We start from the raw sequence: 27,913 nt of genomic DNA on the forward strand, positions 1-27,913 counted from the left end.
GGATTTTCCCAAAAAATAGCAAAACAAAACCAAACAAAACCAAAACCAAAACCAAAACACGCAATGGCGGTTTTGCAAAACCAAAACCAAAACCAAAACACGACGGTAATCCAGATCCAAAACCGAATCCAAAACCAAAACACGGGGGTCAGTGACCATCTCTAGTTAAAACTATACATACAAAGCTATTATATAGCACCCATATTGTAACACATTAAGGTGCAAGCCTACTCCCTGCTCTCGTGAGACATCTCGGCAACCGAAAAATGCTGCAAGAGCAACTTCCGGACTTCTGCTAAACCCATGCGCTTCACCAAAAGGGTCTTGCGTGGCTACTTACCCATTGTGTGCCTTGTAAATTAGGCACACTGAACAGTGCTGGTTTTATTCTCCCAGTACTCTCCCTTCCATCCATTCATCTATTCCTTCCCTTTTGTCCACTGCCTGTCCAGGCAGTCTCCGATATGTGTTAGCCGATGGTTGCAGTTGTGTAGCATTGTAGGATATCCTTGACAAAGAGGTTGACACCTTGAAACGGCTGTAAGAAAGCGCTACACAGCTTTTATCCTGCTTTTGAATAGCATTCACATATTCCTTGTTTAATACTTTGGGGCCTATTCAATTCCCCTCTTTTGCAGGAGGAAATGGTTCTCATGCAAAGAATAAGATATTTTTGCAAGTTAATTGCCTGATTTTTTTGCTTTTGCGCAGGAGAAAAATAGTCTTTTGCATGCAAATTATCTGGCCATTGCCAAGCATTGGCTGCGAGCGAAAAGCCCATTCAATTCATTACATGCGTAACTTTCTCTCGCGTGCAGTGAATTGTTCTCGCTATTGCTGGTTGATCTCACAATGGCATTAACAGTAAAGCTGAACCGAAAAAAATATATATTTTATACCCTTCTTTTTTTTTTGGACCTGGAAGCTCATAACATAGTCTAAGAGGTATATTTATTGAAAGGGTTAACTTGGTTTGTTCAGAAAAATATTGTTCAGGGTTCAGGCCTACAACTTTATAAGTCACAATAGGCTTTAGTTTTATTAACAAGTTTCAAAGACATGCAAGAACTGCAACTATGATTTGCAACAGTTATGTCCAGTTTCACAGGACATATATATCTTTCTTTGTTCTTTGTAATATCTTCTGATGTTGGACTTTGTGATTCACACTTGCACAGTGCTAAAATATCTGCATGACTAAAACATTATATATAGATGATGATTTGTGTTGATAAACTCATATACTACACCCCACCTGTGTGTGTATTTATTGTCTCTCCGGCCGTGATGGTATATTTTATCTGATCATCGACCACTGTAGAAATATCGCTATCAATATCAATAGGCCCCTTTCTTAGGTGATGAAGCTGATTTTCTATAGCCGATTTTGGTAGATGAAAGAGTGGGGCATATCCAGGGTTGCCGCCACTACAAGCCAAACCTAGATTTAGTCGATGCCTAAAACATAATGTCACTCATTCAGTGTTTTTTATTTCCCCGTGACTCCCCTACACTGAGCGCCGGTGGCTGACACGGATGGCAGCGGCTGGCAAGTTCTTATGTCTGTGAAGCTGCTGGTTGCTGCTCCTCCATGTCAGTTGTGGGCAGTGACTGTGGCGCTGAACTATGATGTCACAACCCAGCACCACAGTCCCAGTCTGACAGAGGAACAGAAGATCCCACAAGGTAGGAAGTGGGGGTTGGGGCAGCTCTTGAGGGCAGAACCTGAGGACGCCCAGGGAGCTTCCACTGCCCTGGACATATCTTGTTCCAATTTTGTAGCTGATAATATTGGAAGTATATAATGTATTATATGCTGGTTATCTGGTTTGTAAAACATGTTGGAGGGTGCGAGGGGGTGATGGGCTCCACCCTGATATTGCTTATCTTTAGATATGTCACTGGTAACTCTTACTGAATTGCATTATTAAATCTGGTTCAGCCAAAAAACTGTCTGTGTCCGCGATGTGTTGGTGACCGGTGCACTGTAATAGGAATCAGCAGTAGTAAAACATACACAGCTGTAAATAGGGAGAAATAAATTTAAGGTGGGGAAAAAAAGTGCTTCCATGTACTGTACTTAAGCAGCAGGAAACAAAACAAACGTTTTCTGTAAGAGGGCCGAATGCAAAGTGATTAACCGCAAATCCTTTCTCTGTGATGCTTTCTTGCAGAACAGAACAAAACACACAAAGCGATAAAACCGCCTCTTACCAAAGTGCAAACTTGCAGTAAAACTTTGATAAATGACTCTCTTTCCTAACAATAATATATGAGGGTTTTTTTTCTGCAGCTTTCACAACAAAATTAAGCAAAGTTACAAAAACAGGACGTTTTTTTTTTCCCTCTCTCTCTCTTTCTTCCCCTGGTTCCTGCTCTCGTGTTCGGACCACTGGGAAATTTTCTCCTGAGCGTTAATGATGCTACTGTGCTGCTGAGACAGCTTAAATATTACAGCGACCATGATAAATCACCGGCAAGGTGGAGAGGAGCCGGTTTTTATATCTTAAACTATTTATAGATTTCCTCTGTCAGGACGTCCAATCCCGTTAGGCTGTGGTGTTGTATATATCACGCCAAGTGCACCGGTCTCTTTCTGGGTATTGTGTATTGGGGATTTTTTAAATTCACAACAACACAGTTTTATTTTTCCTTTGGGGGTGTTTAACCCCAAATACTTTATTTATTTGTTTACAAAGTGCACCTTGTCTCACCTAGCGGCCTATATATATATCATTGTGCAGTGAGAAGTCTGATTGTTTAGTTGCCTCATTGATACTGGCAGAGAGCGGTAAGGGGTAACTTCCGGCTTCGCCGGGCCAGTCTGAGGAGATATGGCCACGTGCCACTCAGGTAGTCGGTTTCCGCACGCACAGTGGAACTTTGGGTTTTCCTTTTCACTAATTAAAAAACAATGAATTGTTAAAAATTAGATTCAAATATTTAAAGCAACAATGACTTTTCTCTTCAAATAGCAAGTTAATACCTTTTAAACATACATCAGATTTTTTTCTTTGCTGTCATTCTACAAATGATTATCTCCTTTTCAAATTCTCTCTGGAGGGTAAACAAGTATGGCTGTCAGTATGTCATGTGATAGCAGGGGGGGTTAGGGGTTATGGTGTACAGAACAGACTGAGCTCAGAAGGGTGCTCCAAAGCCACTCTGCTCATGTACCATGTGACTGTAGTTGCCCTGGTAGTCACATGACACTGTGCAGAACTATAATTAATTAATAGCAGCCTGAGGAAACTGACCATGGAAAATGATAATTACTAAGCTTCTTCATATAGTCACAGTGGTTTATGTTTAAAAAAACTGGCCTCATCATTTTTGTCATGGTATGTTAACATTTGTTTATAAAGAGTCCCCCTAAACTCCACTGTTGGAGACACCTCTACTACAGAGCCTAAGGTCTACAGTGGTCTGCCTAATTAAGCCCACCTGGTGCCTGCTCCGTACTTTGCTGTGAACCAAACTGCTCCCCTTGGTGTCTGCAGACTTATGGCCCTCCACAAATGCTGCCATATTGTTTCGTAAACTTATGCACCTTGGTTGAAATCTAGATGCTCAAATCAAGGCCACGAGTCCAATGCTGCTTTTTGGATGAGAACTTATATGTCAAGATATACCCTCACAAACCCCATATACCTCCATATAGCCTCAAATGACACCACATAGCCAGTATACCTCCATATAGTAGCTTCATAAGCCCCCATATAGCCAATATGCCAGTACAAAGCCAGAATACATCCATGCAACCAGATAGCCAGCATACCCATATAGTTTGATATGCCCATATATATTATATAAAGACACAATATAATATGCAGAGCCGTAACTTAGAATTCTAGCGCCCGGGACGAGAAAGACAAATGACGCCCCCCTAGCCCTCAATTTTAACCAAATTAACCTAAAATATTCCTAAATTGTGCCCCCCTTCAGCGTTGCGCCCTGCGCGGTCGCCCCTGTCGCACTGCCCTAGTTACGGCCCTGATAATATGTAATATATCCTGAAGTTCTACATGACCCTGAGAGTACTTTCTGCAATAGTCGTCTCATTTTTTCTGTCTCTCTTCCCACCGCCTCCCCCCCACTCTTTTAAAAGAAGAGAGTAGAGAGATAGTGGGTGGGACAACATCACGGGAGACTCATCATTGAAATTAGCTGGTTTGAGCTGTGTCAGTAATGTCATGTGACCATTCAGAGCCAGTGTGCTGGAAGCTGACAGACTTCCTACAGTTTGATGATGTCACGGATGGTTTCACAGGAGCACAGTGAGCATGCTCCTACCAGTACATGGGAGGTTCACTCTCTCATCAATACTCATGACTATCCATACCGACCCAGAAGATAGCTGTCAGCATGCCTAAATCTGTCTCCACAACCTCTTGTTTCCCCTGTTAAGCCATAAATTGTCATTGTAGATGTACTTTAGAGCTGAAAGTACAGGATTTTGTTGCTGCATGTACCAAGCTCTTAGCATTACCTCTGAAATGGGAGCTGCGAGCCTCAATCTTCAGACCAAGAAGCATTTTGCTAATTATCTTGCTGCTGAATGAACAGAATCCCCTCCTCCCCGCTCCCCGTGCCTCTCCCGGGGTTTGTGAGAACATTATTTTTGCAAGGTCATATCCAGCACATTAGCGAATCCCTGTGAAGTTCCCGGCCTGCCACTGCGTTGCCAGGATTTCACTCTACATATAAAGGGAGAAGAGAGGGCAATTCCTAATCATTAAGCAGACCCTTATTAACGGAGTGTATGTATACAGCTTTTTTTGCCCTGGGAGAATTTAAGATCTAAACCCCTCGGAAAGACAGATCTAAGTCGGCATTGATGTTTTTTTACCTCCCTTTTATGCCTCCCAAATGTAGAGTGCTTTTTATTAAATCATACTGTATTGTTATAGGAAAACTACTGCCAAAATAAATGCATTCACTGTCATTTATGTAAGTCACCAATTTAATATGGTTATAAACTTGTTTTTCTTTATATATATATATATTGGCCGACTGCACAATGCAACACTGTATAGTGTGTGCAATTCTCACTGCTCTTAAAACATATCTCCCAAGTATCCCAATTTTGGGAGGACAGTACCGATTTGAGGGCCATGTTCCTCCATCCCAATCAGGACAGCTTTGTCCCACATGTGGGAAATTTGGGAGACTTGGAGGGGAGAGTACAGGGCAACCTAACACTTCAAAAATGCTAGACACACCCTGGGGTGTGGCCGTGCCTCACCCCTGGTGGGCACTCCCCCATGGTGATGTGGCCACACCCACTATCCCGGTGACGGATACCCAAATGTTGAAAGGTGTGTTAATATTTATGGACAAGGAGAATGTAGTATGCTAAAAAAATACATTATGTATGCCCTTTAAAGCCCGATTGATAAGAAAACATATTATATTATGGCGAGTGATCCTAAGCATGAACTGGAAAGCACATCAAGGGCACCTGTTTTTAATGATTGGAGGTTGGAGCCCCCCAAAGTCCACATAGTGGGTTGCTGACTGTACGAAGCGGATCCGCAGCCCGTTGAACCTGTAGTGCCAGGGACTTGTTGGTAGACAGAACAAGATGGGGTGATTCACCCGTCATCGCCCAGTTTGTGCTTCTTCCTGCGAAGCATGAGATAAAGAATGGTGATAGCAGGAGAGATGAGTAGGAAACATGTTTTATATATTTAAATAAAGCATCTATCAGAAATGGCTGCAAATATTTTTTATTTTTTTTTAGATTTTATCTTTTTTATGTATATACTTTTTTTTTTTACCATTGTATTATTATTTTTTTACTAGTGAGACTGGAAGTCCAAGTTCCCCTGCACATTTGTACCCAAGTACTAATTAATCTGGCAGGATCCTTCCTCCCTCTTTGCCGTGCATGCCCCCCTTCCATCTCAGTACATGCCCCGCCCCCCTCATCACATTTGCCCCCCTTCCTCATCACAGTAAATGCTCTGCTCAACCCCTGATCAAAGTAAATGCTCTGCTCACACCCTCATCACAGAAAATGCTCTGCTCCCCCCCTCCCATATCACAATAAATGCTCCGCTCCCCCATCACAATAAATGACCAGCTCCTCGTCACAATAAATGCTCCGCCCCATCACAATAAATGCTCCGCTCCCCCCTCCCCTATCAGAATAAATGATCAGCTCCTCCATCAGAATAAATGATCTGTTCCCCCCTATCCGAATAAATGCTCCACTCCCCAGCCCCCAAATCATAATAAATGCCCAATTCATTTACCTGTTGTTCACACGATGCAGCGTTTCCCAGTCACTGACAGACAGAAGTGTGGCACACAGTGATGACGTCACTGCGCCACACGCCCCTAGCCTATCAGTGACTGGGAGCCACAGCATCGCAGAGGGGGCAGGCAGTCAGACTAAGGGGCCTGGACAGACCAGGGGTTCGGACAGGCCAAAGGGGTCTCTCTCCGGGCCCCTCACAGCTGTACCGGCCCTACCTCCCTGATGGTAGCCCTGTGCAGGAATCAAGACTTATCGGTAAAGGGTTCTCCTACGGCTGTCAGCCAGCATCAGTCATCTTCTCTGTCCCTATTTTATTAAACAAGCGGTGTTAGAAGATCTTTGTTATCACCATTTCATAGTAGATAGCCTGTCTGTGTTAGAGGACAATGGGACTGTCGTTGTTACATGTGTCACTTTTGTGCATTTGAAATGAATGGGGTAGACCTAAAATGGTAGCAGTCAGGACTTTAAAGTGACATTTTTACTCTATCCACCGTGTGGGTTTCCAGACAATTTTCTGGAGTCAGTTTGATCTGTTGATTAAGCACGAGGCTGATTAGAAGGACATTATAAAGACACATCTACATTCCTGCACTTTAGTAAATGACCTGTAGAGCCCAGTAACACACACACATCCTCACTCTCGCTCTGCAGTCCGTGCTCCCTACTGACTTTCACCTTCTATGACAATACATCTCATGAGCTATACTCCAGCTTATCTCTCACCGCGAGTGTGTATCCAATCAAACACTTGTTTCCCAGCTGTTGCTGTACAATAAATCTCTATGTTTGTGGTATAAAGTGATATAATTCATTAAAATATGTTCTGTGCTTATTAAATTCGCCGCATTGGATCACGGGTAGGAGAACTTGATGTAGAAGGATCTGTCTACCTAATGTTAGGTCTTGGATCAAACCTAAAGGGTATTTTCCATTTTACAGATAAATATTTATAGATCCCCCTCCTTTCCCAATAAGGTTACTTTGATGGGGGTCTATCCTCTGGGACTCACACATAGCATTATGTGACGAGAGTTGAGTACCAGGCACTTTTGATAAAAGTTAAGTCCTTGCGTCACGGGCAATGCCGACTCTTCCCGTTATGTTTCTTAAAAGTTGCAATGTGACGCTATTATATTGTATGTGAATTCTGCTAAAGAGCTTTATTAGGATACAGCTGTGACCACTGCAGGGACTTTTGACGCGCCCCCTACTCTTGTTAAACGGCACGGCAAGACTTATCCTCCTCTCACTGTATCAGCTGCACCACACTGCAAATCCCCACACTGGCCCCCCGTGTCCTCCAGAATCCAATTCAAATTACTCACCTACAAAACCCTAAACAACACCCTTCGTGCATCTTCGCAGCATCTCTAATTTAAAACCATAAAGATCCCCCATTACTGAGAGAGCCGAACTGCACCCAAGGAAGTACTATTGTTGGGAATGGAGGGGATTAAGCAAACTTAATATTTAAGGTCTGTTTATCAACAGCAGAGAAGCACTAGATGGACAGATTTAGGTCTTCTCCCTATCTACCAAAGTCCATGGATCGGTAAAGACCATGGCTCGCGGTATATTGCCATATACAGCGGTCAGAGCCGAATTAACAATAGGGCTAAAGGGGCTACAGACCAGGGGCCTCGGGCAGCTTGGGTGCCCGCTGGCATTCATCAGGTCGGGAGCGTCCCCACCCTCGGCTCCGACTGTCACCTGTTCAAGGAGAATGGTAGGCAGCTAACAGCAAATGTTATGCTGGTAGCTGCCTGCTTACTGAGGAGATCTCGTGAGAGTGAGACTATGACTCATAGTCTACAGGGAGTGGAACAAAAGAGGGAGGTAATCTCACATGGGAGGGAGGGCCTCATGGCTGGGGTCCTCATGGGCGGGTCACACAGCACCCTTAGCCCGGGGGCCTCCCTTCCCTTAATCCGGCTCTGACAGCGGTAGTACATGTACCACCACTGCACTCCTATTTCTTAGGCTTTCCAAAGAGAACATTGCTTTATTATTTAAATAAAGCATTTTTTCCCCCCTTTTTTAATTCATTTTTATTCTTCTTATCTATTTTTCTTTTTGCTTTATTATTTTTTCTTGGCCTCTAGGCTTCCAGGTTGCACTGCACACTTTGATCCTGCAATGCAAGAAGGACCCGGCACAGGCTGACGAAGAGTTAAAAGTCCTCTGACCACCTACAGCCAGTATTGCCAGGGTGCTGGGCATCGCCGAGCTGCCCGGCAAACTTTTAATGTGTAAATTGGACGGGAGAATACTTTCTGCAGTAGAAAATCTTCCATATCCTCCATTAGTCATAAACAAACCCTTTAAAGCGGAAAATCCCTTTAAATCTTGCTCAGCAAGGATGTGACCTTATGGCGTGCACAGCTGATTGGCACATGGGTCCTCTGCTCTCCCAGATGGAACAGAACATAACTCAGCTTTTTATGTACGTTGCTTATTTACTCATCCTCATTTAGAGTCAATAGAGGGAGTCTAATTCCTTCGGGAATATGGGCTTCATTTCTATATAATGCCGCTTAAAGGAGTGATTTTCCAGATGTCAACTGAAACGTAAATGTTATGTCTTCTGTGATGTTTACAAGGAACATACACACAGCAAGTTAAACCCATGACAGAGCTACTCAAAAATATATTGTTTTTGTTTTTTCAGAATTTAAATCGAACCCATGGCCCACCCAAAAACAATCTGACCTGCATTGGTCAGAATTAAGGAATGAATAACAGGCCAATTCTATTACCCTTTTCACAATGCATGTACACTTGTCAAGCCCAATTTAATGTTTACGGTTGATTTATTGTTTATGATGATACGATGCCCGTGTATGACAGCTGATCAGGAGCACGGAGAGGTAGAAAGCACATAAACAGTATTATCTCACATAAGGCCACAGCAGGGAAGCATTTGAGAGATCTGTCCCCTCCTGAGGTGTTTGTGGTCCTCTCTTGCATAAATATCCCTGCCCCTCCGACTCATTGTCTACGGGGAAAACTGATTTGAAGATTAGGTCTTCCAATTTAGTATTTTTCTTATTTTCTCTCCTCACAAAGCAATCTAGCCATAAGGAGATCCGACTGGGAGCCACGCAGACCCACGGTCCCCTCCGGGCATAATGTAAACCTGAAGCCATTGCTGTTGGTTTAACAAAGTATAAAAAACATCTTGAGTCTCCCGCTGCCTCCTCTGCAAGTAGCAGCCTGAACTCACGCCACACTGGAGGGTTCTGGAATATTAAGCATTCCGAAGGACTGGCAAGGGTAATGTTTTAACTAAGAAGAAGACAACTTTAGCATCTATTCTGGTTTCTCCAATCTGACGGAGATCTGTCTGCTGTGATAGTAAAGGGTTAAAGACTTTAAGCTTTTGTAAAGCTGTCTCTCTAGTCTGTCCTTCTTTATACTTCTTCCGGAATTATTATTGGGGCAGCACGGTGGCGTAGTGGTTAGCACTTCTGCCTCACAGCGCTGGGGTCATGAGTTCATTTCCTGACCATGGCCTTATCTGTGTGGAGTTTGTATGTTCTCCCTTTGTTTGTGTGGGTTTCCTCCGGGTGCTCCGGTTTCCTCCCACACTCCAAAAACATACTGGTAGGTTAATTGGCTGCTATCAAATTGACCCTAGTCGCTCCCTCTGTCTGTGTATGAGTCACTTGCTCTGCAAGTTGGCATTTTAAAAACGTTGGAATTGTCTCATCACATGTGATGAAGACTATATTAGGGAATTTAGACTGTAAGCTCCAACGGGGCAGGGACTGATGTGAATGAGTTCTCTGTACAGCGCTGCAGAATTAGTGGTGCTATATAAATAAATGATGATGATGATGATTATTATTGTTATTATTATTATTAATAATAATCTTTATTTATAGGGTTCCACAAGGTTTTTGCAGCACCGTACAGGTTACAGACAGTGGACCATACAGGGTAAAACATACAGAACAATAAACGAAAAGTACCAGGACTTCAAAGCTACAAAGCTTGGTTAAATATGAATTCTATTTTTTTTTTAAACCCCAGCACTTCTGAACTTTCAAACTACATGTAACACAGGAAGGTTTAACATGTGATGAGACAATTCCAACGTTTTTAAAATGCCAACTTGCAGAGCAAGTGACGTTTTGTGACACGATGCACCAATTTCTGTGCGGACGTTTACACAGGAAGCGAATGAATTATCGCGCTAAGATGGTGGCATCTGCGCATAGGGCAGAGCTTTTGGATCTTCTGATGGGAGAATAGATCGGCTTGTTGATTGCAGGCTAGGTGCACTTCTGTACCCTTTATTTCACTTTCATGCAAAACAACCTGGTTTTTCGAGTGGGCATTGGTCTATACTAGAGATTTCCAAAACTCACAGATTATTTACCCCATTCCGCATTTCTAAGCAACATTTTCCATGTTTCGACCTGCGTAATTCAGACTTAATCCTTCCCCACCCGCATCAGCAGAATTCTTTGAGCGCCATCATCTCAGATCTGTTCGTAGACTATAAATTCCATGAAATGCAAATTTACAAATACAGCGCCGAGCGGTAAAGCGAAAGATAAACACTTAAATTATAGCAGCAGAACTTCACACCTCTGTCAATCGTCCTGTTCCTCTGTGAAATTTCACTTTACTCGTCTATACTCTGAACGAGGCGCCTTCTTTACGATGCTGACGCGCTTTGTACGGGAAACCACTTATATAAATACAGTTCTATAAAAATGACCTTAATTTGCGACTTCACCAGAGATGACTGTACATTGAGAACATTCAGAGCTGCCTCTATGATACCCAGCTCCCCCGTGATCCTGGCTGCCGGCGGTACGGGGAAAGTTACTGCTACACCAGCCAGAACTGCTAGTATGTGTCCGATGGTAACGCCTTGATAGATTGAGAGAAGACCTATCTCCATCGAAAACAGGTGTTCTCCCATTCATACATAGACCCCTCTGTTACATAAGGACAAGGCACGTGTGTGTGGAGTTTCAATCTTTATATGGGAACCGGACAGTAGTATTAGCTCTAGTTTTCTGTCAGTAAAGAGTATTATAGTGTAAAATAGGGACAAGCCTTCGCTTAACACGTGCACTTGGTGTTAGTACGATATTGCTGTAATATGGCTATTGTGCACAATTGGAAAATTTGCTACAGATCCCCTTCTGTCACCTGACCTCACCACTGGGAGGTCCCGGAGGGAAGGTCAGGTGACAAGCGCAGGAGGGGGAGTGGTGACACCATTGGTTCACCATGCCCCCATCCCCTGCAATGTGACGCCATCGAATGGCAGGGGCGGGGCCTAATTAAACGGATTGCGTCATTAAGCCGCTCCTCCACTGGAATCCAGGAGAGTGACTAGTGGCAAAGAGCGGCATTTTGACCCCCTTGACACATTGGCACAAAATCGTAAATTTGTGTGCATGGGGTGGGGCCAGAATACTAGGATTCAATTGTGTCATGGATTCTCACATCCTGCCCACTTCACTAGGATCTGGGCAGAATGCGAGAGAATGACTTCCTCTCCCGAGAGACCTACCCACAATTCGGGAGTCTCCTGGACGTTGCGGGAGAGTGGACAAGTGGAAAACCTATAGTGCCTGTGTTGTGGGTGAGTCCCAGACGCACAAGCATTTGTTAAATATTTAACTGATTTAATGACAAATGTGAAGACTATTTTGTGCATTGTGTAGAGAGTTGGTTTTTTTTTGTGTTGTCTTTTTTCTTCCAAAGTTTATGACAAAAGGTTTCTTATGCTTTTCTTCTTGCATTCTTTCATGCCTATTCTGCTTTCTATTGATTGTTGTAAAGAATTGAAATAATTGTCAGATACCACAGAAAAGCACAATAGAAAAATATTATTTCTTTTCATGTCTATAGTGAATTTACCTGTATTTATTTTTTAAAAACACATGATTTTTATAGAAACATAGAATTTGACGGCAGATAAGAACCGCTTGGCCCATCTAGTCTGCACATTGTTTTATTAACCTATGGTGACCTTAAACCTTATTTGATCCCTTATTCTTTATAAGGATATACTTATGTCTATCCCAAGCATGTTTAAACTGCTCTTCTGTGTTATCCTCTACCACCTCTGATGGGAGGCTATTCCATGTATCCACTAACCCTTCTGCGAAGTTGTTTTTCCTCTGATTTCTTCCCCCCAGTGTCAGTACATGTCCTCCTGTTCTAATACTTCTCTTCCTTTGAAGAATGTTTCCCTCCTGCACCTTGTTATACCCTTGATATATTTGAAAGTTTCTATCATACCCCCCCTTCTTTTAGTCTTTATGGGTAAGTTTAGTGTCCTGGGGCCTAATTCATTAAGGATCTTAACTTAAGAAACTTCTTATTTCAGTCTCCTGGACAAAACCATGTTACAATGCAAGGGGTGCAAATTAGTATTCTGTTTTGCACATAAGTTAAATACTGACTGCTTTTTCATGTAGCACACAAATATCGACTTTAAATTTCAGTGTACAAATAAGCTATCAAGTATTTGTGTGTTACATGAAAAAACAGCCAGTATTTAACTTATGTGCAAAACAGAAAACTAATTTGCACCCCTTGCATTGTAACATAATTTTGTCCAGGAGACTGAAATAAGAAGTTTCTTAAGTTAAAATCCTTAATGAATCAGGCCCCTGGTGTTTTACGTGAACCATCATTTGACTTTTGTATGTCACAATCAATCGCTTCTTTGTGCTTTATCAAGTGCCAATGACTCTTTGCTGTATTACTTTTTCCTGTATGTATATATATATATATATATATATATATATATATATATATATATATATATATATATATATATAAAACAAAAAAACAACAACACCCATAAGAAAAAGCTGTCACACAGGGATTCTAGGAATAACACAGAACATAAAGAACTAGAAACACATAATGTGAAACTGAAAACATAATGCATGACTCTATCTTTAAAGGTCATTGTGTTTCCAAGGTCGTTGCGTGTTCTTGAGCGCAGTACTCTAAGCATTATTTACACAACTTTTCTATAGCGCAGAGAGTAAGTGGATCACTTTGGCCTTCACGACAAGCTCTAACTGGGTACAGACGGAGAGATGAACGCTGGGAATTTTATGCGGGTCACTTACTTTCCATGATTAAAGGATATCAGGGGTGTAGTTGGGGAAGGATTAGGGTGGAGGAAGAAATCATCACCAACCTTGTTTTTAGTATCTCATAAACTGCGCCTGGCTCTTGGGTCAGGCAGAGATCTGACAGCTGTGCTTAAACTGTCCTTCATCTACAAAACGAGCTTACAGGTGCCACATTCAGTTTATCGGAAACCTGTCTGTGGGGATATAATATCCCCCTCATGACCTCTTTAATGCCAGGACCTTGCAACAAAATGTCATTAGCGTGAAATAAATTAAAACAAGGTCACTAAAACTAGAGGATTCACTACCAGAAAGAGATTTCCCTTTTTTGTTTTTTTTCCATTTAGGGTTTCAAGCGCCACAAATTTACACAGAACATGACGTGTTCCAAATATTGCTACATTCGCTCAGTAATAATCCTTATTTGCAAGGCGCGTTTCATTGTTTTCTCCGTGGCAGATTTGCATAAAGGTCGGTGTACAGTTTGTTTGTTTTTTAACATCAATTATTTAAATAAAGATGATTTCCAGCCGTGTTGTACATACAATGCCTTTTTATAGTCTCTCTTAGTTGCGTTCACATGTTCTGTGGTAGCTAGTGGCACGCAGACGTGTAACTTTCAGTAAAAGACAATGCCGTGTCAATCATCATTATCAGTCGGCATTTACACCGGATCTGTAGTGGGTGCAAATGTTACGGTTGAAAGCAAACATTCTTACGAGAAGCCCAGGACTTTAATTGGCCACGTCTGCATCGGAACCTCCTCCTTACCGTACATGGTCTACATTAGTCCGCCCCTTCTCTCCCCTGTTCCCACCTCTCATGCTGTAGGCAGTTTTAAGAGTAATTTACTTTCAGTCATAAATTGCACGCAATTGCGTTTATTGGCGTAAGGTCATCCGCAAAGCTATTTCACACAAGATATGCTAGGCAAACAGACTTATGCCTGAACATGAGTCGGGGTCTGTGTGTGTAAGGCAGCGATATTTGAAGCCATACGCGTTTTCTAATCCTACATCCAAGTTGAATCCTTTACGAACCAATATCTGCCCTCTCCATAGTTGATAACCACCATCCAAATCAGGGAGAATACTATGTCTTCTTTCATCATCATCATCATCATCATCATCATCATCAACATTTATTTATATAGTGCCAGCAAATTCCGTAGCACTTTACAATTGGGAACAAACCTTAATAAGACAATAATGGGTAATACATACAGACAGAGAGGTAAGAGAACCCTGCTCGCAAGCTTACAATCTATGGGACAATGGGAGTTTGAAACACAAGGGCATGTGCTACATCATATTGCACAATGGACCAGCTAGAATGCAAAGGTAAAAGTATTGAGTGGGCTGTGTGTGTACCAATGTTGGTCAGAGGGTTGTTGTCTTGCGTTCCTTGGTACAGCTCTAAGTTTGAACACTATTCCAGTGCTCTTTACAGAAATTCCATAATAGAAGTAAACAGGGTGCAACATTCATGGTGTAGTAAGCCTATTTATATCAATATATACAGTATATAAAACCAAATGCACATACATGAATAAAATAAAAGCATGACTTATCTGTAAGCGAATCAGAGCATCCGTGTTGTTAGCCACCTGACTCACGTTTCCTGGTAGAAAATGACATGATCCAGGTCACATGGCTGAAACCCCACGCGTTTCATCATTGCTTGACTTCTCGGGGATGTGTAATCTGAGTAGGCATGGATAATCACCATTAACCCCTTTTACCTAATGCATCAAACTGAACATGAAACAGAATATTCAGAGAACAAATCAAGTTATAAAGAGCGCTCTCTATCTCAGCAGGGACCAGAATGCCTCTAGACCTGGCAGTCTCCTCTTCTTCATCTCATTAAAATATTCCATTCTGCAAAAAATATATTCTCATTTTCACATATATATGCATAATCCGCTGTATTAATGCTTCTATCCCATTTCCCATCATTAAAATCTAATCCACCCAGGTCTTCCCACCACCTTGAGCAAATATTTTCATGTCTACAAGGACAAATTTTGTCCGGCAAATTTTATGCGCACTACGTGAAAATAGGTGCAGATGTCGACAATTATGTGCCTCTTATGGTACCATTATTTTTTTTCATCGGTTACCTATACAGAGACATCAGTAGAGCTCAACAATATGCCGTCCCCAAGTCACACTAATAAAATAATTGCATAGCTTTATCTATACCCACCAGGTTCACTGCTCAGGCAAATAAAAGCTAATTAAAATTAGCTGGCATTTTCCCTTCCTCTGTTCTGTGTGTTTGTCGGCTTCTAAATATATTTTTCTCAGTCTTTTAAACAGAAGATGTCAGGCCAGGAATTAAACACCGGCAGAAAACAGGACTTAGTATTTCGTTAATAAGTCCTCGGGGTCTTTATGTCAAGTTGGAGAACTGCTTTGCTTGCTCTATGTACTTCATTGTAACCTTTACTAGCTGTGTAATATAGATCAATACCTGGTAATAACCTGCGGTCCGGCAAGGACAAGGGGAGCCAGAGATTGGCACGCTCGGAGGACACCGCGCGGTGCCGGATCACAGAAAGGGTCGTGGAATTAGGGAATTTGTTCCTAGATGGGGCAATACAGGTTAATATCGTTTGGGAATTCATAGAACACTAAGACTCGGGAGCATACAAGGTCGTAGGTTATAAATCAGGTAAGAAAAGAGTAGAAAGAGATGATGTATCTCAACTGCTTTCAAAGTAACCATTTATAAAGAAAATAAATGGGTATAGCAATGGTATCTCCAGAGCCAGATTAACTTGTAACCTTTACATCGGCACATGTTCTGGTGCACTGAGAACAGTGTAGCTCTATATAATACGGACCTACACGATTGTTTATTTCAGAGTTGTTATTCTATGTAACCCCCACATGTGTTTATCAATAAACTTAAATAGGGGTTTCTCCTTCACGTAGCTTTACTGCATTGGCTGGTACACAATCTCCAGCAAATTTAGTATGAGAAAATAGAAGATAAAAAGCTGGACAGATATCCTGGGAAGACTATGGCATGAGTAGCTTTGATCACTTTAGTCATTAACATTTTTTGTTTGGATATATTTTTAATTGCCCCATGTTTAAAGGGAAGAGAAGTGTGAATTATGTACTATTTGCTAACCAAACTTTAAACCCCAACTCCTCACTTCCACTTAGCCTTGTCCTGGGCTCAAAGCCGTAACTTAGAATTCTTGCCGCCTGGGGCGAGAAAGACAAATGCCGCCCCCCCCCCCCCAGCACTCAATTTTAACCAAATGAACCTGCAATATTCCTAAATTGCGCCCCCCTTCAGCGATCGCCCCTGTCGCAAAGCCCTAGTTACGGCCCTGCCTGGGCAATCTGCAAGCTCTGTAAAAGCCACAGAGCCTAGAATATAGATAGATACATAGATGGAGATATAGCTATAGTTATAGATATGTATCCCACATGCTTCTGTCTTTTATGTTTCAAAACCCCAGAGAGATTGTTGTGCTTTGGAAAGCTTTCTGAAAATTTGTTTTCAGCGTTAGGAAAAGCTGGTAACGGTCCCTGGGGTATAAATGGGAATAGGTGAGTTCCATTTAAAATCCCCATTTTGGGTTTTCCCAAACTGCTAGAAAGTTGCTGGTAATCAGGAGTAAATCATTGTCTCACAATCTGGGGAGGAATTGGATGCTACTGCACTGCAAGTTATGACCAGTAAGTGCTGTTGTTTTGTATTTGTGTGTGGGACACTAGGTCCTTCACTTCAGAGAGGGTGATCCAGTGTATTAGATAGAGGTCAGTATTGGGGTTACCGTCTTCTACCCCAGAAGACGGTATACCGTGTAACCTCACTACACCGTGCAGAGGAGGTCATGTGATGCGGAAGTCAGCTGTCCCGGTTCTGATAAGATGGAGAGCAGACGGTTGGGGTGCCGCAGGTGACGTCTTACCCATCACTGACATATGTTGTTTCAATGAAAGTAGACAGGGTGATGGATTATAATGACATTTTTTCAGCCACTCTGTATGTGGATTAGCTACACACCAGCTTTTATTTTTTAAGCCCAAGGTGCATAATCCAAATCACTCAGTCTATACTGGAGGCTTGTGACTGTGGACCCTATCCTAGAGGGAGTCAGATGGCCCCAAAATGGGGAAAATGGGTCTTCAGAAGCCCCTTTACCGAAGCTAGGGAGAGCCCCTTATCATCCCCGACCTCCGAAGCCAAACGGATCTTCAAGCCCACCTCTCCCGCAAGGCTTAGGAAGGCCCCTTTCTCCCCTAGGTAGCCCAAAGCTAAAACTGAAACTGGTTCTTCAGCTCCCCCCAGAAGGAGTGAGCCTCCGATCACTTGGGGAGAGGGTCGCCCATAAAGGCCTATACCTAAACCCTTTGAAAAACGTGCCACACAAACACAACAACACAAACAATGAAAAACAGTGCTTAGTGCTAATTGAGCATAAAAAAAAAATTCTGGTTCAGCCAAAAGCCAAGACAAAGAAATAAAAAGTGATGCAGGGTTGTGCCATACTCTGTCCACAGTCGGGGGTGCAAACCCATCACCAGTGAATTTTGATGGACCCGCGCTTATCCGGGGGGTACATTAGCACCTCGGGCTTCAAACACCACCGGCCTTCTATCATCAGACCAAGTCGGCCCATCCCTTCAAAGGGTGGCGTCTCCCCCTTACTAGGGCAGGTGCTACAGTTAATCTTAGCCAAAAGTCCTAGTTGCTCTCCAGCATTTCAACAGTTGCAGACAACAGCAACATAACCAGTTATCCTACTGTCAACTATTTAGTCTTTGCGACCATTACGGAATTCCCGGCATAGCTTAATCCTATTGCCGTTAAATGCATCTTCCACTAGGACCGAGTTAGGACTCCTAATTTATGTAGTGAAGCTTGGCCCTAACTGCCCTTTAGTAAATCTACATAATTAACAGTAATAAATGTGCCATTACAAGTAATTACATAGATTACAATGCTTTTACAGCCAGGGAGTCTAGGTAATGATATGCAAATCAATAATGTTTACTAGTTTGTCACTTATTGGTTGTGTTACCATTTCTATAGGCTCCAGGGCACTGGTAATTTTTGAGGTCCTGCAGGTTATTAATTGGGGTTTTTTTTAAGGTGAAAAACTCACACAAAAAAAGCTGAGTAAAACCTGCTTAACTATTTATGACACGCTCGTCTGACATGCCCGTGGGAGAAATAGAGCACTTCCTATTACCCTCTGCCCTGGGAGCAGCTGTATGCTGCTTAGCTGTGACCTCAAGAAAACTTGAAGTTGCTATGCAACAGCTTGTCACCCTCCTTCCTTTATGCAGATTGTTATATGCTTTGCTGCTGAATTCAGATTGATGGATTATAACAATCTACTCCTAAATCTTCAGCCAGATCTAGACACTGAGACCGTCGTTTTTCTAAATGATCTTGCAAATTTGCTATTTGGGTTCATTGATGTTGGCATTTGATCAAAATTTTCAGTAACATTGATGTGAACAGCACAGTAAATATTCAACAAACTTAAAGTAATGTTAATCTGTAGAAAAGGTATTATAGTTTAAGGGGCCAATTCAGCCCCCCGTTTTTGCAGCTGGTTATACTACACACACGAAAACACATTCGGACTATCATAACCAAGAAAACCACTTTTCGCACCTCTGTAATTTTCTCATAGAAATCACAGGGTGAGGGTGATTTTTTCATGATATTTTCGCTCCTGTGAAATTAATTATTATTGCCTATATCTGCTTGTCACACTTTATTATTATTGTCTATAGAGCGCCAATCACATTGTGCAGTGCTGTATAGAGGATATGTAATAATTCACATTAGTCCATGCCCCATCAGAGCTTACAATCTAAATCATACTTGCCAACTTTATGTCGCTGGCATCCGGGAGATCCTGGGAAGGGGGTGTGGTGGTAGGGCGGGTTGTGGAGGTTGGGCGGGGCGGAGTAATTTACATCATGTTACTTGTTTATTATAATATAAACTCTTTTTTCTTGATCTATCCTAATCCAAAAGGGAAACTCTTCTGTCTGAAAAACCCATAAAAGCTAATGTCAACGCTTGCTTAGAGCGTTAGTCACTAATTGTCTGTGACGCGGAGTGACGGTGAGACCCATTTGCCACTCGGTCAAACACAAGTTTTTTCGCAAGCTAATCGGCAATGATTGGCTAGTGAAAGTCCCGGTCAGTTCAGCCAATAGTCATTCTGCAGCAAAAGTTTGTAGTGAATGATATTTCCTCGTATTGGATTACAAATACAGAAGAATTTCCCATTATATTTAGATGAAGACTGAAAATAGAAGATTTTATTTTATAGTAAAGTGGTGAATAAGGGATTGAGGGTTGGTTTATTCCATCAGACTTTCCATTGAATTGGGTCACACATCGGTGCGATGTAGAAGTAGAATTTCGGCTGCCAAAGTTGCAGTATTTTCGCCAGTGAAAGTTCCCTTGATCGTGTCAGATTGAATCAGCCCCATAGTTACCCAACATACAGCCGAGACTGCCACACGTTCTGTGTCTCAAATGATTGAATCCATTTTCAAATTAGCCACACACGTAGTTGGACAAGTTGAAATTATGGCCCTTCATTAGTTGGACGAGCAGCTAGATCACATGACATGCCCGAAAATGTCCTGTATAATTTAGATGAAGAAATCATTTGGGGTGCGATGATCTTTTTAGGGTCAAACATGGAGCATATTGGACCAATTGTGTAGCCAGGATTGTTCTGAGGCACACACTATATAGCATACCTGCTAACATTGGGAACGGCCAAAGAGGGATGTTTGAGATTACTTTAAAGACCCATGAAGGCACCTTGATAAACATTCAGATATGAGTTATTATAAAGCTACGTACAGCTAAAAATACCACAAGGTTATAACGTTCATAACAATATATTAGAAATGTTGGCACAAGAAGAACCTCTGGGGAATCGGTGAAAAAGTTAATTCATATATATATATATACACATGAGACCTAAGGACCTGAGGAAGGAAATCTGAAACAAGGGATTACTGTATAAAGAGAGACAGCTGAATACAGTATTTAACAGCTGTCCCTACATTTGTCCTTTGAAATGTTTGTCACTTAAAATATCCCTACCTTTCAGTATTGACTAACTGCACAGTACAATTTATCCATACATCTCGAGGGAAGGTACGTTTGTCCCGACTGTCAGGAATTTGGGGGTTTGTCACCATGGTGAACGGCTCGCTCTCATTGGTGTGTGCAGACATTCACAAGAGTCTTCAAGGGAAGGAAGGGGGTGGAGGCGACATTGCACTTCGGAAGTACCTGGCATGCAGCCTCTGTTTTCCAAATGTTGCATGACCACACTCCTTTTGGAGCTTTTCCTGCTTTCTGACTAGGCAATGTTGGGAGGTAGGATTAATCTTATTCTGTATTATAAATGCAATGACTGGGAGGCTACTAATCAAGGAGAGACCTCCCAGACTCCAGAAAGAGCAGGCACTTCTCCCGTAGATCACTTACATGGGGGCGGGGACATGATGCAAATAACGTCATCAGGCCCCTCCTACTTCAGTAATTATGATCACACCTCTGACACTGTGTTTTACTGAGGTGGCTGCAGCTTGATAAAGCTATGGTCCCGCCCACTTAATCATGAATTGCATAATCAAGCTCCACCTCTTCTTTTCATCTCCACATATCCTGGAAGTGAAGTAGAAAAGAATGTAAGTGTGGTTAGCACACACCTCGTGTCCGTCCGCTCTCAACTGTGTCCCACCGGTCATGACAACTACCGGGACGTCACTACCGGTATCACTCTCCCGGCCGTCACCAAGGCAACAGACGAGATACCTTTGCAGTCAGCGCCGCGTCCCGGCATCTGTGGCAGCCAGGCGCGTGTGCAAACCAGTATAATTAATTAAGTATATTCTGGAGGGGCAATTAGTACCGCCTGAGCCCCTAACCCCTGATTGGCCATTGGCCTCACTGCCAGTTATAGTGTCTGTGTGCTGCACAATTGCTGACCAGCTCTGCCCTGTTCTGTCCTGTGGATAGTCTGCATTCCATCTAGATTCCTGCTGTGACCTTTGACCCTGCTTGAACGCTGATTGCCCCTGACCTGTGCCTGTGTTCTGGATTATCCTGCTCGCTACTGACCCACGACCTATGGCCTGTCTCCAGTATTCCTGCTTCCTCCACCCTGCACTACGGTTATACTGATAAGCTTTTACTACCCTAGAGCTTAAGTCCTGGGGGCATTTGAGTACCTCCGAACAACATCAGTTCTGCGGGAAAGGCAGCTGCTAAGAGTGAAGACCTCTATTAGCCCGGTTTTAAAGGCTTAGCTAATATTCGTAGCCCTAACAACCTCCCAACCTTTGAAATCCCAGCGTGGTTATGTTACAGTGTGGGTGAGGCCATTTCCCTGGGGGCATGCCTTGCCCTGTGAAGCTCTAGATTGCCTTCAGTAACCTTCCCTCCCCCTCCAAACACCCATATGATGCTGTGTGCACCAGTAGTAGGCCAGCTGTGAACAGGAGAGACCTCCCTACTTTTTTTCCCACAGGACAGACATTTCCATGGGCGGGAAAGAGCCCTAAAATTGGGACTGTCCCTCCTAAATTAATATAGTTGATATCTGAATATAAAACACATAACTAATCATATTTCATTTCTTCTATATTCAATTTTCTACATGGGCAGCGATGAATGTGGAGCAGCATGGTGGCTCAGTGGTTAGCACTTCTGCCTCACAGCGCTGGGATCATGAGTTCAATTCTAGACCATGGCCTTATCTGTGTGGAGTTTGTATGTTCTCCCCGTGTTTGTGTGGGTTTCCTTCGGGTGCTCCGGTTTCCTCCCACACTCCAAAAACATACTAGTAGATTAGTCTCTTGGTCTGTGTGTGTGTGTGTCTGTGTGTTAGGGAATTAGACTGTAAGCTCCAACGGGGCAAGGACTGATGTAAGTAAGCTCTCTGTACAGCGCTGCGGAATCAGTGGCGCTATATAAATAAATGATGATTATCATGATTATGATGATGATACTATGCAATTGGGAGGAAAGCACATAGCCCGGAGAGGCACACGCTTACAGTACTGCCTACAGGAGGCAAAACCAAGTGACTTTTTATGTCCTTTTTGCCGATTACCCGTCATTTATCAAAACCAGAGCCTGGGAGGTAATAAGCAGTGATCCATTGCTTGCCTCGAATTATTACTATTTTTGGTGCATTAGTTGACACCTTGGGCATCAGGGCCTTTAATATGTTCCAGGTGAGGTTTCCATTAACCGCTTCACTGCTGTGCGTCCAATCCTTCCGAGCAGTTTTGCGCGATTACCACGAAAGGAAGCTGCGCTTTCGCCCTTCACCGTCCTGGCCGGCTTGTCCTCCTTAATGCCATTTGGAACAGACGTCTTTTCATTTGACAGTAAAATCAATGGATGAAATATTGCAGAACCGAAATGGCTCGGTGTGGAATTCATTACAGGACAGAGCTTTGCAGTGTCTCCTCCTGGCTTTACTATGCAATCAAAGCTGGAAGCTTTATTCCAATCAAGTCTGTTAACCCTTCACCTACCCGTACACTTTGGCCCCACGGTTGCTGCTAAGAAATCCATATGCTGTAATGTTCAGCTGATAATATACTGCCTGGCTTCCTTTTTAATAAAAATGTAATAAAGCCACTACTCTAGTTTTATTTTTTCTGGTTTGGGATGACATAGACTTCTTTGTTTCTTATTCTTTGCAGGCCATGGGCTAGATTTTCTAAGCTGCGGGTTTGAAAAAGTGGGGAAGTTGCCTATAGCAACCAATCAGATTCTAGCTTTCATTTATTCAGTACTTTCTACAAAATGGCAGCCAGAATCTGATTGGTTGCCATAGGCAACATCCCCACTTTTTCAAACCCGCAGCTTAGTAATTCTAGCCCCATGTGTTCAGAATAGCCAACATCTCAACACACATCTCAGAGAGTGGAGGCAATGTACAGGCTGTGCCATTTATGCAGCACAATATATCTTTATTTGCACCATTGGGCATAGACTTCCAAGTTCAATTAGATGCACATCCGTTGCTATTTTAATCCTATGACTTGTGTCTGTCCCAGCTCTTTATCATGTTTTCAGAATCATGAGGGAACTTATACCATACTTGCCAACTCTCCCTGAATGTCAGGGAGACTCCCTAAAATAGGGGTGATCTCCCTCACTCCCTGAAGAGTCTGGCATTCTCCCTGATGCTGAGCCAGTACAAGACGTGGTTGGCTTCACCATCTGTGGCATGATGACACGGTTCAGAAATTGTGTCCTATGTCCATGTATTGATTCCTATGGGGGTGGCCATTTTCATGGAGACCAAGATTTAATCAAAGACTTACAGGTAAGACAACATGACTTCAGTAATGGAGACAGAAATGTAAAAGATACTTCAGTCTCTAGAGATTCATTAGCTGCTTTTCTTTAACACATAGTTGCCTACTCTCCCGGAATGTCCGGGAGACTCCTGCATTTCTGGGAGACCTCCTGGGCTTCCGGGAGAGCAGGTTCTCGCCCCTGCAATAGATAAGTTGTTCTTAATAACGCAAATATTGTGTCATCTCAGCCCCACTCCCTGCTGTAATTGGGCAAAATTGTGACAATTGTTTAGGGGCAGGGCCAAAATGATGCGATTTGCCAAGCCCCACCCCCGCACGACCACCTCCCCCAGGATCTCCCTGAAGCCAAGAAGGTAAAGTTGGCAAGTATGACTAATACTTGATGCAAATCCTTAAAGATTGCACCTATTAATTCCCTCAAAGGGATTATTGTTGCTATCTTTAGATACTAGCCCAGGCCTGGCCAACTTGTGGCTCTCAAGGTGTTGTGAAACTACAAACCCCAGCATGCTTTGCCAGTAAATAACCAGATGATAGCTGGCAAGGTATTCTGGGACTTGTAGTTTCACAACACCCGGAGAGCCACAGGTTGGCTAGGCCTGTACTAGTCAATGCATTGCATTCCCATAATGATTTATCCATGCACCTTGGAAATGTGTTTTCTCAGTACTGTTATTTTAGAGGAATAGGGGCCCCCCTCTACTCTCCTGTTTCCTGCAGCTACTCACTACTATCCAAAGGAGCGCAGATCAGTGGACACCGTATATACAACTGTGCATTAAGGCAGAGGTGCTCAACTCCAGTCCTCAAGCACTAACAGGTCATGTTTTCAGGATTTCTTTATTTATGCACAGGTGAGTTAATTTATTTTGCTGTGTCAGTAGTTATTCTGCCTCTTTCTACAGACAGAAATTCTGAAAACATGACCTGTTGGTGCTTGAGGGCTGGATTTGAGCACCCCTGCATTAAGATCAAACGTGGACAGACTTCAGACTCATATACACTGGTCGGCTGTTCTATAGTGTTGGCTAACCTGTGACACTCCAGGTGTTGTGAAACTACAAGTCCCAGCATGCTTTGCCAATATATAGCAGCTTATTGCTGGAAGGGCATGCTGGGACTTGTAGTTTCACAACACCTGCAGTTTCACAGGTTAGCCAACACTGGTCTAAGAGGACTCCCCAGACATCTTGGGAAAATAGAATGTTCTAAAATATTTTACCCTTTAACTTTTCACATCATATGCAGCACACGCCCTACTCCGAGGAGCCTCCCACTACCCCTGCAAAACATCCTTGAATTGCTATGAGCAGGAATGTTGAGATCTAGGGGCAATATAGGAAAATACGAGGGGTGAGGAGCTTTATTAAGGAGCTTGCTGAGAAAAGTAGGTGGGGCAATCACGTTGTCAAGGCCCCACCCACCATGCAGCAGGGGCGGGGTTACTGACATTTGGGCTTCTTAACAAGATGAGCTTGATGGGCCCGCCCACACCCAAGTGCTCCCGTTAAGATGCCTGCACTCTTGGGAGTCTAAAAAGTCTCTTTCTAATTCGGGAGTCTCCCACACATTCCGGGAGAGTAGACAACTACGGTTAAAAAAACATTTCCACTATCCAACAGTGTTCATTTTAAAATATTCAGCAAAGTTTTTTCCCCACTCGTTATAAATGATGTTCAGAGGAATCAGACACGGGAAGAAAATATATTCTTATCTTGTAAAATGTAAATAATAAAAAGAAAGAGCTCTGCAGCTGTTTTATTATAGAGACATTTAAAGGTCATGGATCAGATCGTAAAAAATGTTTATTATTTAAAAGGTGACAGTGACATTTTACTAAAACGTAGTAGAAAATACACAACAGACCTCACTGCAACAGTTCAGTAATACTTCACAAACTGACGCTATACCCTGCCGATATGTGTGTGCAGCATATGTGTGTGGCGGGTATGTGTGTGCCGGATACGTGTGTGCCGGATACGTGTGTGCCGGATATGCATGTTTAGTTATCGGCCTTTTATCATACTACATTCCTGCTTTTTATATCTTCCGAGGCCAGGGCTAAATAAAGGACGTGGGCGGACCTCAATGATGCAATTCGTGTCATCAAATCGGAGGGAAGGTTTATAATTCATCGCGGCGTGTCTCTGTCCATTTTGCTGCCCAGTGATCGGCCCTCAGAGAGCTTGGCCTGCTCCTGAGGGCTCCCAACGTCCCTAGAGAGTCGTCAACGATGCCTTTTATCTGTCTCCACCATCTGCACTGCACTTAACCCCTTTTGAATATCATCCTCTGAGAGGGAGGAGAGGTGAGGTGAGGGAGGTGACATCTTAAAGTGGTTTTACCCCCATTGCACCTCTTGGAATGCGGTAACCCCCCCATCTTTCCCTATCATTGCCAGATTGCAGTCTGTGCTCATGCCTGAAGAGGAGTGCGGGGCAGCAGGAGAGAGGAGATCGTGGCATACACCATCGGATTCTTCTCACTCCTGACATTCTAGTACAGGAGTGAGTGGGGGCCGTCGGGAGACCAGCCGGAGAACATGAACAGGTCCTTGACTATCGTGGACGAGGAAGCAGCACATGGCACCAGGGGCTGGTTGAGCTGGGGGGCATACTAAGGCAAATCTCACCCCCAGGATAAAATCGCCAGCCAGACGATGCATAGCGTTTAAAGTTACACTGCTTGGCCCGGCTGTTAATGACCGGGCGGACACCATATTTTTACTGACATTTCAAAAGAGCAGCATAGAGTTAACCATACTTGCCAACTCTCCCGGAATGTCCAGGAGACTCCCGCATTTCAGGTGAGTCTCACAGACTCCCGGGAGAGTATGGCAATCTCCAGCATTTGTCCACTTCCTAGTGAAGTGGGCAGAATTACTTCCAAAATGCCGCAATTCACCGGGAGTCGCGGCATATGGCCAAAATGACACGCTTTCGGAGCCCTGCCCCCTGCACGCCCACCTGCCCCAGGCAGCTCCTGGATCATACTTGCCATAAGTTGGCAAGTATGGAGTTAACCAGCCATTAACCATGCACGGCCGACAAATGGTTAAATGACGACTCAACACGATTTTCTTTCATTTTATATCCCCCAATTCATAAGATGATTTGTAATTTATTGTTTAAATATTGTTTTTCAACCATAAGGTAGCGGGTAAAATTATAAAAAATTTAAATGTTTTCCAGTCAACATTTTCTCCATTGAGGGGTACACAATAAATCAGATAATGGGTATTTTTATAAGCAGTTTCCGTCAGCCTTGTACTTGTTACTGTTATTGGCATGTCAGGAACAACATAGTCTCCCCATGTTAAACTCAGTACCCTGTAATATTCTACATTATCTCTTATTCAATTATCTCTGAAACCCTCTTCCTTGTTATCGTCTCCGTGAAAATGCAGAATCCGGGCTGAAAGCTTTTCACGGATAATAGAATAGATTCCGCAGTAATGGCATGCAATGCTCTCCCATTGTATTATCAATTTACCACATTTTAACAAATTACAGAGCTAACAGCTTTTCATGTAAAATTATAGATCGGCGCCCCCGTATTTTGTGCTGTCAGTTCTGTAAGAGCTGACAATTGTTGCAGAGTATATGTGATGATTCTAAAGTACAGTACAAAATAGCTTAATGCTACTCGTACCGCAAAAAATGAGAAAAAACAATGAAATAGTATAAGAAATAGATATAAAATAAACATTGGGCCTGATTATTTAAGGATAGTAAAGCTGGTAACACACTACAGAATTTTCCACCAACTTTTTATGCCGATCAATTTTACATGCGATCGATGGTCTGATCGCTCGGTCCATGGACTGCATACACACTAGCCTTGTTTAGGACGATAAAGGGAAGAGCGGACGTCCCTTTAGCGACTTTTTACAGCCATGTTGTCCTGAGCAATGACTGTAATTTCGTACTCACTGTTGTGGATCAGTCGGAAGTTTATACACACTACACAGCGGAAACGAGATTGGAACGAAAATATTAAACGGTACGACCAACCAAATGAGGCAACAATCGTCCATTTGGGCAGACTTTCGACCATTGTGTCACTGCACACACTGACCCGACTTTTGAACGAGCGGTCGTATGTCGGCTGATTTAGCCGATTATTGGATGAAAACTGTGTAGTGTGTACCTAGCTTAAGGCAGAAAAGGTGTAAG

General features: G+C 43.0%; 1 protein-coding gene and 1 long non-coding RNA gene across 3 annotated transcripts in view; one reads left to right on the forward strand and one right to left on the reverse strand.

Annotated features, from left to right (window-relative positions):
- The window catches only part of LARGE1 (LARGE xylosyl- and glucuronyltransferase 1), a 325,519-nt gene that overhangs the window by 217,751 nt on the left and 79,855 nt on the right, over positions 1 to 27,913 (forward strand). The gene's annotated exons all lie outside the window — the stretch shown is intronic.
- LOC142150302 (uncharacterized) lies at positions 2,536 to 6,325 on the reverse strand. The gene is made up of 3 exons (XR_012691072.1): positions 6,258 to 6,325; positions 5,462 to 5,625; positions 2,536 to 2,900 (listed from the first exon to the last, which is right to left on the reverse strand). It is a non-coding gene; the product is annotated as an uncharacterized LOC142150302 (long non-coding RNA).

The sequence above is a fragment of the Mixophyes fleayi genome, chromosome 4, assembly GCF_038048845.1.
Source record: "Mixophyes fleayi isolate aMixFle1 chromosome 4, aMixFle1.hap1, whole genome shotgun sequence".
In the NCBI taxonomy this organism is placed as follows: domain Eukaryota; kingdom Metazoa; phylum Chordata; class Amphibia; order Anura; family Limnodynastidae; genus Mixophyes; species Mixophyes fleayi.